Here is a 16,642-nt window from a genome sequence, read left to right as displayed (position 1 = left end):
GATATTTGTTTATATTGTCTAAAGAGATTGTCTCTCTTTATTTCCCCCCTATATTTAATAAATTATTTTTTTTAGGATACTGTAAAAACTGTAAACTCACTCACTAATTCTGTTTAAGACGAAATTACATTTTGGGGTCGACGTGGGTTCCAAAATGTTCATATAACTATCCGATGCTCCCACAGTTTAAATGAGAGTATAAATAATTTCGTCTTAACCTCAATTTCAAAAAAAAATTCATCGAATGCATTTCATTTTTCCACAATTATTGTTCTTTTTCGTAAGAACTAAATGGTTAGATAAGAAGTCTCTTTCTGTCTTTGTTTTTTTTTGTCAAGAATCTTTTTGCCAACACGAATTCGCTCAGATATACATAGTTTGTACATAATTTTCCTATTACTCTCTACTATGTCTTCTCTTTTGTGTGTACATAAATAAATAAATAAAGTAAATAAAAATAGTTGAAAAATAACAAAAGTAATCGCAAATTAATTTAGATTATGGTATGTAGTGGAGTTTTAATTAATGGTTACAAGACATGTATACTTTATTTTGCCCCGGTGCTCTTTCAATTGATACCAAAATCTATTTTGAGGGTAGCCCTTCTCAAACTCAATCTAGCAACTCTGAAGAAATGTCAACGTTCAGCATTGTCAAATTTCAATTCTAGTGTACGAATCGTGGATGTGGTTTGTGCTGTGTTTTTTGTTTTGACTGTTTTGAGTGGATGTTAGACATTGTAATTTGCGATTGTCATGTGGTAAGTTTGTCTCCTATTTGTACAACTTTAAAATAAATACATATTTTTCGTAAGAGATATGCGTGTTTGGTTAGTATTTGCACAATTGTCATCAAGTTGCCGTTATTTGACGGGTAGCGCCATCGCCCAAGCTTGGCAAGTCGGCGATCGGCTCCACCTCAACGAAACGTGACGATTAGAAGTCGATTCTAATTTTTAATTTAATTATTACATGTTACATACGCTCAAATACAATGATCCAGTTTGTGATCACCTGATGACCTAACCCTTAAAGAATTTAGCCCTGCGGTAACCAGTTTACAAAGTAAAGTTGTACTTTACGTTGTCGACTTCCCGCCTATGAATCACACCGTTGGTGTAATTGAAAAATTTGAATGAGCTTAAAATATAAAAAAAATTATTACATAGGTACCCTAAATTTCTAGGTACCTAATATAAAATATCAATATGATTACCCCCGAATTAACGGACTACCTACATTGTTGAATATAAAATCACTGATTAAATATAGGTGGTCAAAGTTGTAGAAAATGAATAAGAGTCCTATGTACATACAAATACTTATGTTACTCAAGAAACCTATTTACTACTAGCGACCCGCCCTCGCTTCGCTTCGGAAACATTAAATTTTATTATTGATAGCTGAGTCCCGCGATGTTACCCGCGGTTATTGTCGTACCGCGGGTGACGCCGCGGGTCAAAGCTAGTCTAAAAAAAGTAGCCTAAGTTACTCCTTATATCATCAGCTACCTGTCAGTGAAAGTCCCGTCAAAATCAATCCAGCCGTTCCAGAGATTAGCCAGAACAAACCAACAGACAGACAGACAAAAATTGTAACAAATGCTATTTTGGTATATGTACCGTATATATATATTCATATGCATGTAGTAAAAAGCGGTTATTTCAATATTACAAACAGACACTCCAATTGATTAATTACATAAAATCTGTCTGTTGAAAGATCAAGCACTTTGTAAGCAACATGAAATTATAAACTTAAATGAAAGTTTGCCTCCCAAAATTTATTCAAAAAGTATATTTATTTCATAGTTCCTGAATTCTAATCTTACTCAAACAGTTACAATAAATTTAAGTCTTCAATTAATATAGACTTTCTATATCATGATTGTTTATTTATTGTTAACACAATAATATAGAATATAGTATTTTTTAGGTTCTCATTAAAATAGTTACGTAATCATTAAAAGAAAATGTTGAACTTTATCATGTTCTTTGTGATTTCACAGGTTATGCCCTTCATTATATATATTGTAAAATTTAATTAAAACAACCCTTTAAATATATATAAAATAAAATGTTATGAAAGTTTGCTATTAAAACACCATTAAAGCCAAAACAAGAAAACATTTTACATTTCATGCTCACATTTATTGAGTTCAATTCTTCAATATCAATAGTTGAGGTCAATGAAGTGTGAATTGACACCAATTAGAGAGCCAAGTTCACATTACTATTGAATAGAAGACATCAGAATTTTCTGAAGCTTTAATTTTTGTATTTTATTTTATGTTTGCGGGTTACAGATTATGAAACAACAATAATATTACACCTATTAGTATGTTAATACAGGATAAATTTAAATACTAACTTTAAAAAAAACAAGAATACTACAGTTGTGCACATTATAATATAATTTAATCTGTTGATTTATATAAAACTGCAATCTTAATAATAAGTAATGTATGTATTATTTTCTCCTATTTGACACTGTAACTTGGATGCTACATTTCCGTTCATTATGTTTTAGCTGTGCTTTGATGTTTTAATTGAGCGAGCACTTTTGCACTTACTGAAATTAAATAAAGAACGGTTAGCAGACATTCACTCAATCTGTGTGAATTAGTTATGGCTACACCGTCAATGTTTATCCCTCTAAATGAAAGTTCTAGCACTAAACAAGTAATAAATAAGCTTGAGATAAGGAAGTTATTCTGACAAGGAAACAAAAGACAAAATACTCATTTGTTTCACACTAATTCATATTATAGGCTAAAATAGATATTATTCAATTATCTTTGATCTTATTTTTATGGTTGGATGTCAGTATTTGAAATGTTTTAGTGCAACAAACGCTGCTAAGTGTTCATAATAGTAAAAAGTATATTATGTACTCAAGTATTTCATCATACATTTCCCATACATCATATAATTAAAAAAAAGCTAGGATGGGTTTGAAATCTTTTTGGATCATATTTTTATTTAAATCAATATTATGTTCGAAAACTACTGCATTCTGTCTATGAATGTATTATAATAAGTACGTGCGAGCACGCAGAAAACATTGTTTGTCATGCGCGACGGTATGAACGCGACGGCGTATGGCAACCGATTTGCTAATTTTACAAGTTACAAGTTAAAAGATTTATTAAAATTAATTTTGCCTCAGTTCTGATGACTGTCAACAAAGAACGAACTTGTTTATAGTTTTGAGGTTATAATGTACATTTTTCGCGGTTATTACTCAAGGTTAAACGAGTTTCGTTTACATTTGTCATTTCACTGTAAATAATGCAAGGGATTTCAAAAGTTTGGCTAATGGAAACACGTGCTTATATAATGTAAAAACTTTCTATCATTTACCAAATTAAATAGTATCATCCAAATAATATGGATGATCTTTAATATGTATTCGAAAAAAAAAAGGTATTTTCACAAATCATTGAAAAATGTTGATGAAGTTTTATTTTCATTACCCATACCTGCATTCAATACGTATTAAACTTACAAATCGTATACAAATCGATGACGTGTTTTTTTTGTTTAATTCATCGCTTATAACTTGGTCAGTTCGGTTGCGGTGGGCGTACGTCACGGGCGGAAACCTCGCGTGCTCTCGCGCAATCTGACTACATTCACATTTCAACGTGCGATTTGGTTAGGGGACCACCGAAACATTTTTTTACGAAGACCATGTACAGCTCTGTACGTTTATAGTGCAAAGTGGGCTCACAAAAAAAAAAAAAGAATAAAATTATACGTAATTGTGATAGTGTAACAAAAATTTCCAGTTCCGTAAAGCAAGGCCCATGTGAATCAATGAAAATATGTCATTAAACAGTGAGGTGTTCTCAAAGTGGGTGGTAGGTACACCCATTGTTAATTCACGATGTAAGTTCATTCGCAATACAGGAAGCTGTTTATTCTAAGAACACACCTTATTTTATTGAAGTTGAAAACGACACTGAGGATAACATGCCGCCGGGCTGCTCATTATTTTCATAATACTTATATACAAAGAATAAATAAATGCTTGCCTTGAAGGATCTTTTTTATGATGGAGCTTATTATATTCTTCTCGTAAAAGGAAATGATTTTATTTCGTTAAGATTTAATAATACGTTTTCGAGTGAAATTTCTTTGAAGATCTAAAATACATTCGCTGGTATAGAATTTACGTTATTATCGTGTAATTGTATATTCAAAAGGTCGAGTTGTTCGATAAATAACCGTAGGTACTGAAGCAAAAAGGTTAAAGTTGAATTTTTACTACATTTCATTGTATTGTTATAGTTAGATTATTCGCAATTAGATTGTTGCGAAAACAACCGGTATAGTAATTCTAAAAACTTTTTTTCAAATTTTCGTTCGACAATCGATTTTTTTTCCTAAAGAAGCTAATTTGTTAAATATCAGTGTGCCAAACGTCATATGTATGAAACCATAATATTAATCAAATGGCTTGATAATCAAAGTGTCCGTGAATTTCTTTGAAAAATATCGAAAGGTAACGTAATAGGCGCCAAGAGTCATTGACACAATAGATCGTGACTCGAACCAGTATATTCAGAATATTCGTTACCTTATTTCCATAAAAACAAATTGACTGCGGGTAATATTTAATACCAATTGTACCAGAATATACAGTTTAACATTTCTGTAACTAACTTAGGTAAGATCTAAATCTTATTAGGATTAGTAGAAGTAGGCTTATTACGATTTTGCAAACAATAAATAACAAATAAAATATCAAAATAGTAGGTAAAAATACATTTGCATTGACCCTACTGTATTTTGAATAGCTTACAAAAACCATGATCTCACCTTAGGCGCTTTGAGTTCGTAATAAGTTCTCGGAGATTAACTCTCGTTTAAATGACTACCGGTCTTAATAGACGTCATAATGACAAACATCTTCAAGATACTGGTTACTACGCAATTTTATAATTACGTTAACTTATTTTATTATATTTTCACGTTAATCCTTCACTGTGAAAGTCGTGTGCCTAAAAGCATTAGCGCGTTTTACATGCCAGCGATTCTAACGCTGCCGTTTCACTAGATACATAGTAGCATTGATCATAGTAGATACATTGTGGGGCTTACTCTTAGACGCGTGATATTTAAGCCCGGCTAGCTCAGTCGGTAGAGCATGAGACTCTTAATCTCAGGGTCGTGGGTTCGAGCCCCACGTTGGGCGCATCCTTTTTCCCGTCTGCCTACAAAGGCAATAAAAAAAAAAAAAAAAAAAAAGAAATTGGGTACCACTAGTTAGGCACCAGTTTTTTTTTTAAATCTATATTTCAACTTTATTTAAAAAAAGAAAAATCCCTACGCCCAAAAAGAAGCGATCCCGCTGAATATATGCATTGAAATCTAGATTGAATTACAGAAAAAATATGTCAAATTAATGTTTAAATGCGTTATTTTCCGTTCTTCTTCTCCATCGCTCCCTCATTGCTGAGGATCGTGACTCCGTTTTAGCTTGTCTACTGTCAGCCTCCATCGGTTCCGGTCAGTTGCCTGGTGTAGTGCAGCGCTAAGTGGTCCGCTGGTTTGCTCGGAGATCTGGTCGGAACAACGTTTGGGGCTCCGGCCTCTAGGACGTTTTCCTTCTACTTTCCCAGTGACCATCAGACGTATTTTTCGTTACTTTGTTAGATTTTAGTAAATCTATCGTTGATTGTGAAAATTTGCTCTTACTTTTTCGGTTTCTATTTTAGTTTTAGGATGTTGAACACGTCGCATAGATTAGATTACGCGTAACCTCGGCAGTCATTTAGTTTTTGTTATCAAGGCCTCATGTGGCCTTTATTGCCTGTTTTTACTAATTACATAGTTATTCAGACGCGTCTATGTACTAGAAACTTCTTTTGCAGAAACTGCATAATATACTCGTAATTGACGGAAGATCCGTGATCCTGTGCGTGCTATATATTAATATTATAACGCATACGTGTAAATCAATCGATCGAAAATGTTAGACATTTTGATGGTTTCGTAATCACTAGGCAAATCCTTTAAATTATTTAATAAAATTTTAAAGGTATTCTGAGGTGATCCACGACAGTGTACATATTTGTCCAAAATATGCAAAGAAATGATACTCTACATTCTATTAATTGTTAGTGTACCTTTTCGCGTCCACTAACGTTCCCAAAAAAAAAAGAAATGGTGAATACACCAATAAAGACAAGATATAGATTTTTCTATAGAAAAGTTGCCTAAAATTCAGTACATATGCGATACCTTAAAACAATTCGGATTGTATTGTCTTGTAACCGTTTTTTGTTTGGCCCTTAAACTACAAGGTTTTGAAGTTTGTAAAATGGAAATCGGTCTGTTCACAAGATAATTATTATTATTATTATAATAATATAATATAATGTTGTTGATCCTAGTTAAATGTGAGAATACAATGTTAACTTTAACGAATTAACTCATTGTGTGAAGCGAACTCTCTTGAACTTTGACTTTTGAAAACGTATTTATCTTTTAAATAAATTGGATGGATATTTAGTTTATTAGTAATTTTAAATAACTCTACTTTTTCCTTAAATTGAATTAAGTAGGCTAATTAATACATGATTAGTCATCTTTCAATATTTTGTCAATGTCTCTAATCTATACTCTATACTATAATATATAATAATATTATAAAGAGGAAAGATTTGTTTGTTTGTTTGTTTCGAATAGGCTCCGAAACTACTGGACCGATTTGAAAAATTCTTTTTCCATTAGAAGCCGACATTGTCCCTGATGAACATAGACTACTTTTTTTTAATTTTTTTTTATTTTTTTTTTTGGTTTCATGTGTGTTTTAATGTTTCCGAAGCGAAGCGAGGGCGGGTCGCTAGTGTTTTATAAGTGTACTAGACGATGACCGAGCAAAGCTCGTTTTTTTTTTTGATAACGCCATCTTGTTGTGTCTTTAAAGCGGTTAGTTGCCCTCAATTAAGAAAAATAGTATTATTATTCGCCAATAGATGTCGGGAAGAGTTGATTATTGAAAACACGAATAAAACAACATTTTCTAAAAATAAATCGTAGCTAGATCGATTTATCGCGCCGAAATCCCCTGTATACTAAATTTTATGGAAATCGTTGGAGCCCTTTCCGAGATTCAAATTATATATTATATATTAATATATATACAAGAATTGCTCGTTTAAAGGTATAAGATATTGATGACTCTTAATCAGAGAGCAACATTACCGCGTGGCAGAAACAGGCTGGATTATGTTACTCACACGCGCAGAGTTATTATATTATTATTGTAGAAATGAGGTAGTTGGACACGGAGATAATTGCGAATACCATTTTCATCAATGAATGATAGGGAAGTGGCATCATCTTGATGCGGTTTCGGACGCAATCCCGCATCTTTCGATTGGCAGCCTGTCAGGCTTCGATTAAACTTCCTTAGTCTTATTAGATGTACGACCGTATTTTCTTGTGTATGATATACGCGAGAGCGTCATACCAAATATAACCCTAAAAGCATAATGAGCACTTTGGGTTCAATAGATTCGAAACGAATGCTGCTCATGGGTGCTCACGATGTTTATTGCACGAAACTGTATGTATAATTACTAGCTAAAGAAAAGAAAAAAAAACAGCTGCAAGATAGATTACTTCAGTTATCCTTGTTTTTTTTCTTCGTTTCCGGCGGTTCGTTATTCAGAAGGCGCGAGTTTCATCAATTATAAATTTATCGGAATTTCCCGATTGCCTCGTCGAAGTTTAATCAGAACGTTGAGTTGTGAACGTGATCTCTTTAGTTTGTTTCAAACGTTTCCGTGGAAGAAACTTCAGCTTTTCAGCGGAACTTTTTAAGGTTCGAGCTTATTTGTAATATAATTGTGATAATGATAATTTATATTGCTTAGCCTATTACTAGAATTAGTGAATTTGCGGTTATCAATTGCATTTGTTTGTCCCTGATTTCGACCATGTAGCTAGATCGATAACAATTCTTTTTTATTGCTATTATTATAGCAGACGGACGAGCATACAGTACCCCTTGGTGAGTGTTTACCATCATTTTAGGACGTCAGCAATGTCAGGGTTATAGCCAAGCTGGTGCCTACCGCTAGTAAGGAATTAGCGGTCATTCATCCGTATTCTCTTCAACTTACCTCGGCCTAATTCTTATCTTGATTTCTGATGGTATCATGTGAGTCTATACGAATTGGTACATGTAATAACCTATTACTGGTGGTAGGACCTCTCGTGAGTCCGCGCGGGTAGGTACCACCACCCTGCCTATTTCTGCCGTGAAGCAGTAATGCGTTTCGGTTTGAAGGGTGGGGCAGCCGTTGTAAATATACTTGAGACTTTAGAACTTATATCTCAAGGTGGGTGGCGCATTTACGATGTAGATGTCTATGAGCTCTAGTAACCGCTTAACACCAGGTGGGCTGTGAGCTCGTCCATCCACCTAAGCAATAAAAAAAAAATCTGCTTTGAAGCAATTAAGGAGCAGCATTGACCGTTTATCGGGGTGTTGTTGAGGCTCTTTGAATTCTAATCGTTTAGAATCGGGCTTATTTGCCTATCTCCGATAAAACAAACTCTGTATACGTTGCTATAAAATCCAATTTGTTTTGAGGCTTATTCGTAATGTAATTTATCAGAATCGGTTTGTATGATTTGGGCTGTGCGCTAAGTAGTTACGGAAAAGGGGGATTTAGGAGCGGCGAACGGGTCCGCGCGATGAGCTGTGACGAGGGATCTGAACGTGTCGTGTATTTTTTTAAACTAGTGGTCCCACAGTAGTCGAAATTTGACTATAATTGAAATTATAAGCTTGAACATCATTATGGTTCTATTGTCAAAGACTATTTATTATACTTCTATAATCACAGATTTCGCCAAGGCTACGCTTCTCAATTTGACCAAAGACTTTAAGCAATAACAAAAGTTTGACAATAAACATAGAGAGATTATATGTATATTGTTATATGTGTGTCAAATACATGGTAGTGTGTGTAATGTTTTTTATTGATTTCATGTATTATTATCGCATAATTGTTTTTCAATATTAACATTCTGCACTCCTTCTCTATATTCTCTGTAAGTTTGGGAAAATTCATACTCCTCCGTCGGTGCAAATTTCGTAAAAAGGGGTAAAAAGTAATTTAGCGTGGTAGATATAATAGTATTTTCTTAATACTACTGTAACGAGTTTATCTATTGTTTTTTAATTGTCATTATTTAATTAATTATAATTGACGCTTCGAACACTTTACGTAGTCATAGATGACATTAGAGTATCATGGCGGAACAAAATATGGCATCAAACGTAGAAAAAGCGATGACCCTAGTACAAATTATTAATAACTATTTTTGGTCATAAATGAGAAGACAAGCTCGGAGCCCACCTGATGTCTACTAACACGGCCGCCCACCTTAACACGTGAGCAGAAGATTAAACAGACTTCGCTTGCAAAACATTACTATTAATACCTTTTTTCTTATCTTTTCTTCACATTATGTGGAGTGGGAGTATGTCCTCTTACCATGCCGCCTGCCCGACCTCAACCCTGCTTGGGTTATATCTCCAGTAGTATATCCATTGCAACGTACTATAGGGAGTGAATCGTAAATCGCTTCACTAATTCATAGCCCACTGAGTTGGGTTTCTCGCCGGATCTTCTCACTGGGTCGCGTTTCCCATCCGGTGGTAGATTCAGCGAAGCACTGCTCTTGCTAGTGTTAGTGTTAGCAACGTTAGGTTTGAGCCCCGTGAGCTCACCTACTTGTTAGGTTACGCTGAAATAGCCTCTCAAGGCTACCAGGTTAGGTAGAAAAAAAAACTAATTCAATCAAATCTATACACCACGAGATTAGGTAGGAAAAAAAAGAAAGAAAAAAAAAACCTTTCAATTAATTCTATACACTAAATATACAATATACCAATGCTCTGTTTAAGGCTAAAGGCCATCGATATTGTTTTTAAAATTACGTTTATTTAGAATTAATTTATTATTGCATAATTAGTTTTATTTTAGAGCTTTTTTTTAAACTGGCGAAGATGGGTGTCACGGCACACAGAGCACGTGGCTTTAATCGAGTACCGAATCTCATGCACATCATAATTCCGCCTTGAAACATGAATTCGAAGTCTTAATTTAATTGTACATATAACGGCTGCTTCGTGGCAGAAAAGGCAGGATAATGGTATCTACCTGAACGGGCTAATAATGCTCCTTATCTTGGAAGTCTCGATCGTGATGATTTGGTTAATTTATGTATTACTGTATCTATAAGTGTTTAATTCGAGTTTAAGAGTGGTTAGACAGTAGTGGAAGCATTATCATGTACTATTTTCAATTGTTACAGGTTATGTGTGCATGCTGTTAGATAAGCAACCACCAGTGTGATAGAATCGTCGCAACTAACCAACAGAGTGGAATGGTTCCGGTGAGCTGGCGACGTCTTGTACTAGTGAGTAACGAACATATTTTCTATCATTAAAATTAAACGCCAGTTTCTACTATCGAGTTTCTGAATAAATAAATTGTCTTAATGACGAATTGAAGATTTAATCTTGGAATTTTTTTGGAAAAATTTTTCGGTATCGTTTCTCGTGCCAGTTCAATGCCATCTATAGTACATCTTGTTACCGGTGATGACTGTTAGTACCAAGTAGATAATGCAGTCATATTATCGTATTGCATTATCTAAAACGGCGGGAAGTCGTTAGATGCGGAAGGCAGAGGATCGCATTATGTGTAAGGCATTGGGGAAGGCCTATGTCCAGCAGTGGGCAGATAAGGGCTGATGATGATGATGATGATTCTCTATAATAATATTGTCGACGATTTATTCGATTAATTCGATTGTGGAACGTTGTTATCGATTTTCCGAGATATTTGATGTGTGTCCGAAAATTAATTATTAAATGGGTATGCAATGCTGTTTTCTTATATCATAAATATTTCCATATTTCAATATGTTTGATATAAATATTCCTCTATAATTCCTTTAATTGGTGACGGGATGGAATCCGAGAATCAGTTCGTGTCATGAAGACCTCTCGGTCTATATCTGTCATTAACCAAGCCCTTGTACCGATTAGTAATTCAGGCCACTTTTTGAAGCTGGAAGCAGACTTTAGTGGTAGTATTTATGGGTTCTAGTATTTGGCTTACAACCGACTGTGTCGCATATCTCCTAGAGACAAAAGACACAGATTGCATCCGTGCATCACAAAACTGCGAAAAGTAGATGTTCCTCCTGTCATAAGAAATTCAGACAAATCGTGTGCTATGTCCAATCAGTAAACTGAAAAGTTCAATGGCATCTGTAGTATATCTTATTACCCATAATGACTGCTAGTACCAAGTAGATAATGCAGTCCTATTATCGTATTGCATTCTCTATTGATTAACTCGTTCCTTGTATGGCACTTAAGTCTATTTTGAGTCTGGGTACTTTACCGGGACTATGTCCTATAGACTAATGTTCGTTTTTTAAATATTCGACGCATCAATTTTAGGATGGTATGATAAGATAATTGAAATAAAAAAGCCACCTACCCTTCTAACCAATTTTATGCGTCGGTATGCTACATATGGGTAGTATGAAAATATATGCAACGGGTCGTTTAATCCATTAATCTCGTCCCAATTGATGATTTACGACGTCTTTTTAACTCACTGCGCAAATAATCAATTTATTGCGGGATTAATTTTAATACGCGATGCTATTTCTTCACTATGAAAGTCGTTCGTGGACAAATGTAGAAAGGATCTGAACCTAGTTGATACGAGTATATCGTACAGACTAGGTTACAACGACTTTTAAAGTCTAAAGGGTAGGATAGCTATTATTCGAATAAGATTGAGAATTGACCTAGTGATTCAAAAAGAAAAGTATGTGTAGTAGAAACTTTTTGGTGACTGTCACGTATGCCGATATTCTTTTTATCTGTGCCAAAGTCATAAATCGCTATGTGAATTGGACTTTTTGGCGGGAAAGCGAGGAGTGAAGCTGTGTGATTTGTTTTATTTTGTCTATTTAGTGTTTCTTCGCGTTTAAATGTGTAGTAACGATTGTAATAACAAATGTGGGAAAATCAAACAAAGCCGCCGCACGTAACTTCCAAAAAGTCCACTGAAAAACTCTCAGTAAATAATCACCATTTCACTGAGATCATATTTCATACCATATCATCTAATCTCATTTCATTTCATTTCATTTCATGTCACTTCATATTATAATTTTTAATAAAAATAAGAATATAAATTAAAATAAGACTTGACCTAAAGGTCTTAGTTACCAGGTCATAAAATCTCTTAATCGCTATCTGAATTTTTTTGTTGTTAAGTACGGTACGTATAATCATCAACGTTGTATTATTTTCGTTCAGAGTTACGTTAATTATTCATCAGCAGGTTAACGCGTTACGTGTTTACGCAGGTAATACCATGATGAAAGACCCTTCTTAGCCCGCTCTTAAACGTGGATTCTCCATGAATTGATAAAGCAACGTATGCCTTCCGAATTCTGAAGTAGGCGCTTCGTATATACATACGTTATATAGTTCCTTTTTATTGATATTGTATATTATCTCGAAACGTCTTGACCTAATTGCTTCTTGTTTCGCTACAACTGAAGTGGTTCTGAGTTTATTATTTGTTTTGAAGAATACAATTTCGAGTTTACGTTTCGTATTATCTACTGTGCCGCGCTTTTTAATTTGTGACATTCTTTTATTGCTTTCTCGTGTAGGTAATTCGTGATCATGACGAATGCTAATAAGATTACATGTTGAGCTAATATTTTTATTTGACACGATCTTTAACCGTTAGAGCGTGAAACATGTTGCATTTGAGTAGTTTGATATGTCCCTTACACATAACAGAGAGGATTACCAAAATCCATCAACTGTTGAGGAAAATAATGTAGATTCTGTACATAATTCATTAATAAGGTCAAAAATCCTTTAACAATTTTTGCTAAATATGTAAAAATAAGTTCAGCACTCAAGGTTAAAGAGCTTTAACATTAAAATGAGTATGATTAGTTATCACCCTAGTTAATTAGGTGAACAAAGATGAAGATGAGATTTATAGAGAACAATTAAATGTCGTCCGTGATAACGAAAACTAAAGTATTCGAAACATTGGATATAATATAATGGCAATAAAAGACGCGTGATTAAAACGAACGAAAAATGCTTAAATATGATTATTTATTATTTACCAACAAAAAAGTGTATGTAGGTAGGTAATACAATATTTCAAAGTATCTCAAGATGGTAAAGCGTGGTTATAATATGACATAACCTCGAATCCTTTGCTTAAAACTAAAAAGCTCTTATCTAAATTAGCTTAACTATTTAAAATGAGGTCGGGCGTCGGAGCGTATACAACCAGTTAAACCAATTAATATTCGGCCCGTTCCTAGTGACATTTGTTCACCTGTACCTCGCGTGTACACGAAGCTTGTACACACTAGTCTCGGTCATTGCGTCTATGTTAACATTCCACGGTAACACGAAATGTTTTTTTTTTACCTATTCCTGGTAACCTCGAGGGGTTATTCTAGATTCGCCGAACTAGTAGGTGAGCTCACGGGACTCAAACCTGACGACGTTGCTAACACGAACCCTAGCAAGAGTCGTGCTTCGCAGAATCTACCACCGGATCGGAAACGCGACCCACTGAGAGGATTCGGCGAGAAACTCAGTGGGCTGTGTCTAGTTTACTCGCCGAGCCCTTCGTCGCCAGCGACGGGTTCGACGGGAATGATGCCCGGTGTATTTTTTATTGTTGTTCTAAAGCATCATTCGCACTAGTTTTAATATAACATTATCTTCAAAATGTTTTTATATTTAACAAGAAAATAAAATTCAATCCTCCGAAATATCTCGGAATTATTTTGGTATCGAAAGATATGGGTTATTCGAAATAAATAAAAAAATTACCAAATCGTTATAATCCTAAGTGCAAAATTGTGTTCTTTGAAACTGCTTTATTAAAATCACTAAGGGTCGATTCGACCAAACAAGAGTAAATCTTATTCTTAGAATAACTCGTCAGTTAATCGAGAGTAAATCAATTTTACGTTTTACCAACTACAATTCTAAGAATAGTGGGCCTATTCGGGAATTGTTACTATACCGCCGTTTCGCACGGAATAACGGAGCTATTCCTAGAATAAAGTAATGGCGTCTGTCAGTCCAACATCTGATTTCTGTCATTTCATAAATATTTATTCTGTTTTAATTTCAACTCAACGCAATGCACTAAATGATTATTAATAGTCTGAATGCAACGTTTAAACGAAAAAAGATAAAACCACACGACAAAACTTGACAATTCCCTCAAACAACCAAGAAATAAAAATAATACGTTTGACAGCTGGATATCTTACACAACAGCTACTTTTTCACACTAAAATACGGCAAAATCGAGTTGACGATTTGTATGCTCTTACACTATGCCGTTGAACAACAACATTTATTTGCCGGATTTTATTTTTGTTCACCATTCACTCTGCTATTCGCGTATTGTTATTCCTAGCGCAAGTATACGTGGAAAAACGACTATGAATTTACTCGAGATTAAAATCATGGAATAGGTTATTCCTCGTATAGTTACTCGAGTTTAAATTTAAGTTTGGTCGAATCCGCCCTAATTGCATTAATCTAATCTATACGACGAAACAGGTTTTAATTAAACTGTCACTATACTATGGCTTGAACTTAGTTCGGCATTATTCGAATTTCATTTGCATTACAAAGAGCGTTTTAAACGTAACACCAAACTACCTTTTAGCTGTAAACGGGTAGAGTTACACTCAACAGACTAAACAGGTCGCGATGCAATCTGAAACGATTTATTCAGAAATCATATAACATGTATAAATATTGGAAGTATTTGTTTATTATCAATTGTTATCCTTGAAATACCTACGTTATTAAAATCTCGGCTTTCAATAGTTCCCTCACAACATTATTTATTTATTTATTTATTTATTTAAGGATTACCGACAGGGCTTACAGTAAGACATAAAATAACATTGACATGTATAGAGCAATTGATAACTGCAACTCTAATTATAGGCAATCACAGCATGCATTACATTAATATATTAATAGAGATTTAACAATACTATTAATAATAATAAAAAATTAAAAACAAAAGAAAGACAACAAGGGCAGTAATGCCCGAGTACTCAGACCGAGGCTGAGGCTGAGGTTCAACAACAACTTTTTATAATTTTGTAATTAAATATTGGAAGGGAATCGCCAAATATGTCAAGGTTTTCAACTTTTCTAACAAGATTATTATAAAGGTTAGTTAGACGAGGAGTCGGTGAGTGCTTGCCTAGATTGGTTCTGCTAAAGCGGGTGCTGAAAAGAGCAACGGGGCGACGAGGTAACCTAGATGGCACCTTCAAAGAGAATTTATTGAGGATGAATTGGGAGTCGACAGTACCGCTCATAACTTGATGTAAAAAACATAAGCCTAACATATCGCGGCGATCACTCAATGTTTGCATTTTAAAATATTTAGCCCTATCAACATAAGATTCAACATAATTAGGCGGCCTAAAACGGTACGACATGTGGCGAAGTAACTTTTTTTGAATTCTCTCAATCCTGTTAATATGGGTTTTGTATGTAGGACACCACACAGTGCTGCAGTAATCAAGTTTGCTTCTAACATAACTGTTGTAAAGCAATAGCGTAGTGGAAACCTTCTTAAACTCCTTACCATTCCTAAGTACAAAACCCAGTGATTTGTTCGCTAATAACCATTAATACATGAATAAAGTTAAATAAATAGTATTCTGATTTATTATTATATAATTAATACGTAAATTAATTTCAAGTGATTTTTTTAAATAATGTAAGTTATTTATAGATCCCGAAAGAGCTGTATACCAATTTTCAATATTCTACAAATTTACAGTCGACTAGTGGCACTTAATCTAAAAACCGCGAGAAAAAGAGACATCTACACATTCTCGCTCACGACTCGGTCGTGCGCGGACGTGCTTTCCGATCCGTGGCCCGCTTGTGAGCTACGTCTCTGAACTCACAGTTGTGCTCGACAGTTTAGTGACCGTGAATACATTCTCGTTTACGACTCGGTTGTGTGTGAACGTGCCTTCCAATCCGTTGGTCGCTTGCGACCTACGCATCGGAATACACATTTGTGCGTGATAGTGTTGTGACCGTGAATACCCACCTCATACCAACTGTCTTTTTCAAGGCAACCAATCGCTACGATCAGGCTTCCTGTGGCACTCACAGGCTAGCGATTTCCTAACCCTTCCCAAAACAACAGTCTTTTTCAAGACTAGACCCCCGCTCGCGATTCTGCCTGCTGTAGCACTATACAGCCCGAGCGGGTTCCTTTCCTTTTCCCCGCCGATTGCCGTTTTCACGGCATAGGCATTCCCCCCCCCTGCTCCTTGCTGTCCTGCAGCACAGGGGGGTTACAAATCCTATCCGGGGCCTCGCCTTTCGGCGAGTTCAACAAAAGTCCCGGGGCCGCCCCCCCTGGGCAAGAAGACCGAAGATGAAAGAAGATTGTGATAGTATCAGTGACAGTGATTTTGTCGGGTTCCTCCGGGAAAGGTACCCGACAATTAGGGCCGAATATCAGGCATATAGGGCCTCTC

General features: G+C 35.0%; 1 protein-coding gene and 1 non-coding gene across 4 annotated transcripts in view; both read left to right on the top strand.

Moving 5' to 3' along the window:
- Nucleotides 1-602: 602 nt before the first annotated feature.
- LOC101737365 (ADP-ribosylation factor 6) overlaps nt 603-16,642 on the top strand; it is a 54,498-nt gene continuing 38,458 nt past the window's right edge. Inside the window, exons 1-2 of one of the 3 annotated variants that reach the window (XM_004929975.5) lie at nt 603-760; nt 10,343-10,447. The gene's annotated coding sequence lies outside the window, so the exon portion shown is untranslated. Of the gene's footprint in view, nt 761-3,562; nt 3,890-10,342; nt 10,448-16,642 lie in introns of those variants that run through there. The other 2 variants (XM_021350678.2, XM_021350679.3) reach the window with 2 other exon arrangements.
- TRNAK-CUU (transfer RNA lysine (anticodon CUU)) lies at nt 5,126-5,198 on the top strand. The gene has a single exon. It is a non-coding gene; the product is annotated as a tRNA-Lys (tRNA).

This window comes from Bombyx mori, chromosome 5 (genome assembly GCF_030269925.1).
Source record: "Bombyx mori chromosome 5, ASM3026992v2".
NCBI lineage: Eukaryota > Metazoa > Arthropoda > Insecta > Lepidoptera > Bombycidae > Bombyx > Bombyx mori.
The sequence above is the reverse complement of the archived record's forward strand: the minus strand, read 5'-3'. Positions and strand labels throughout refer to the sequence as shown.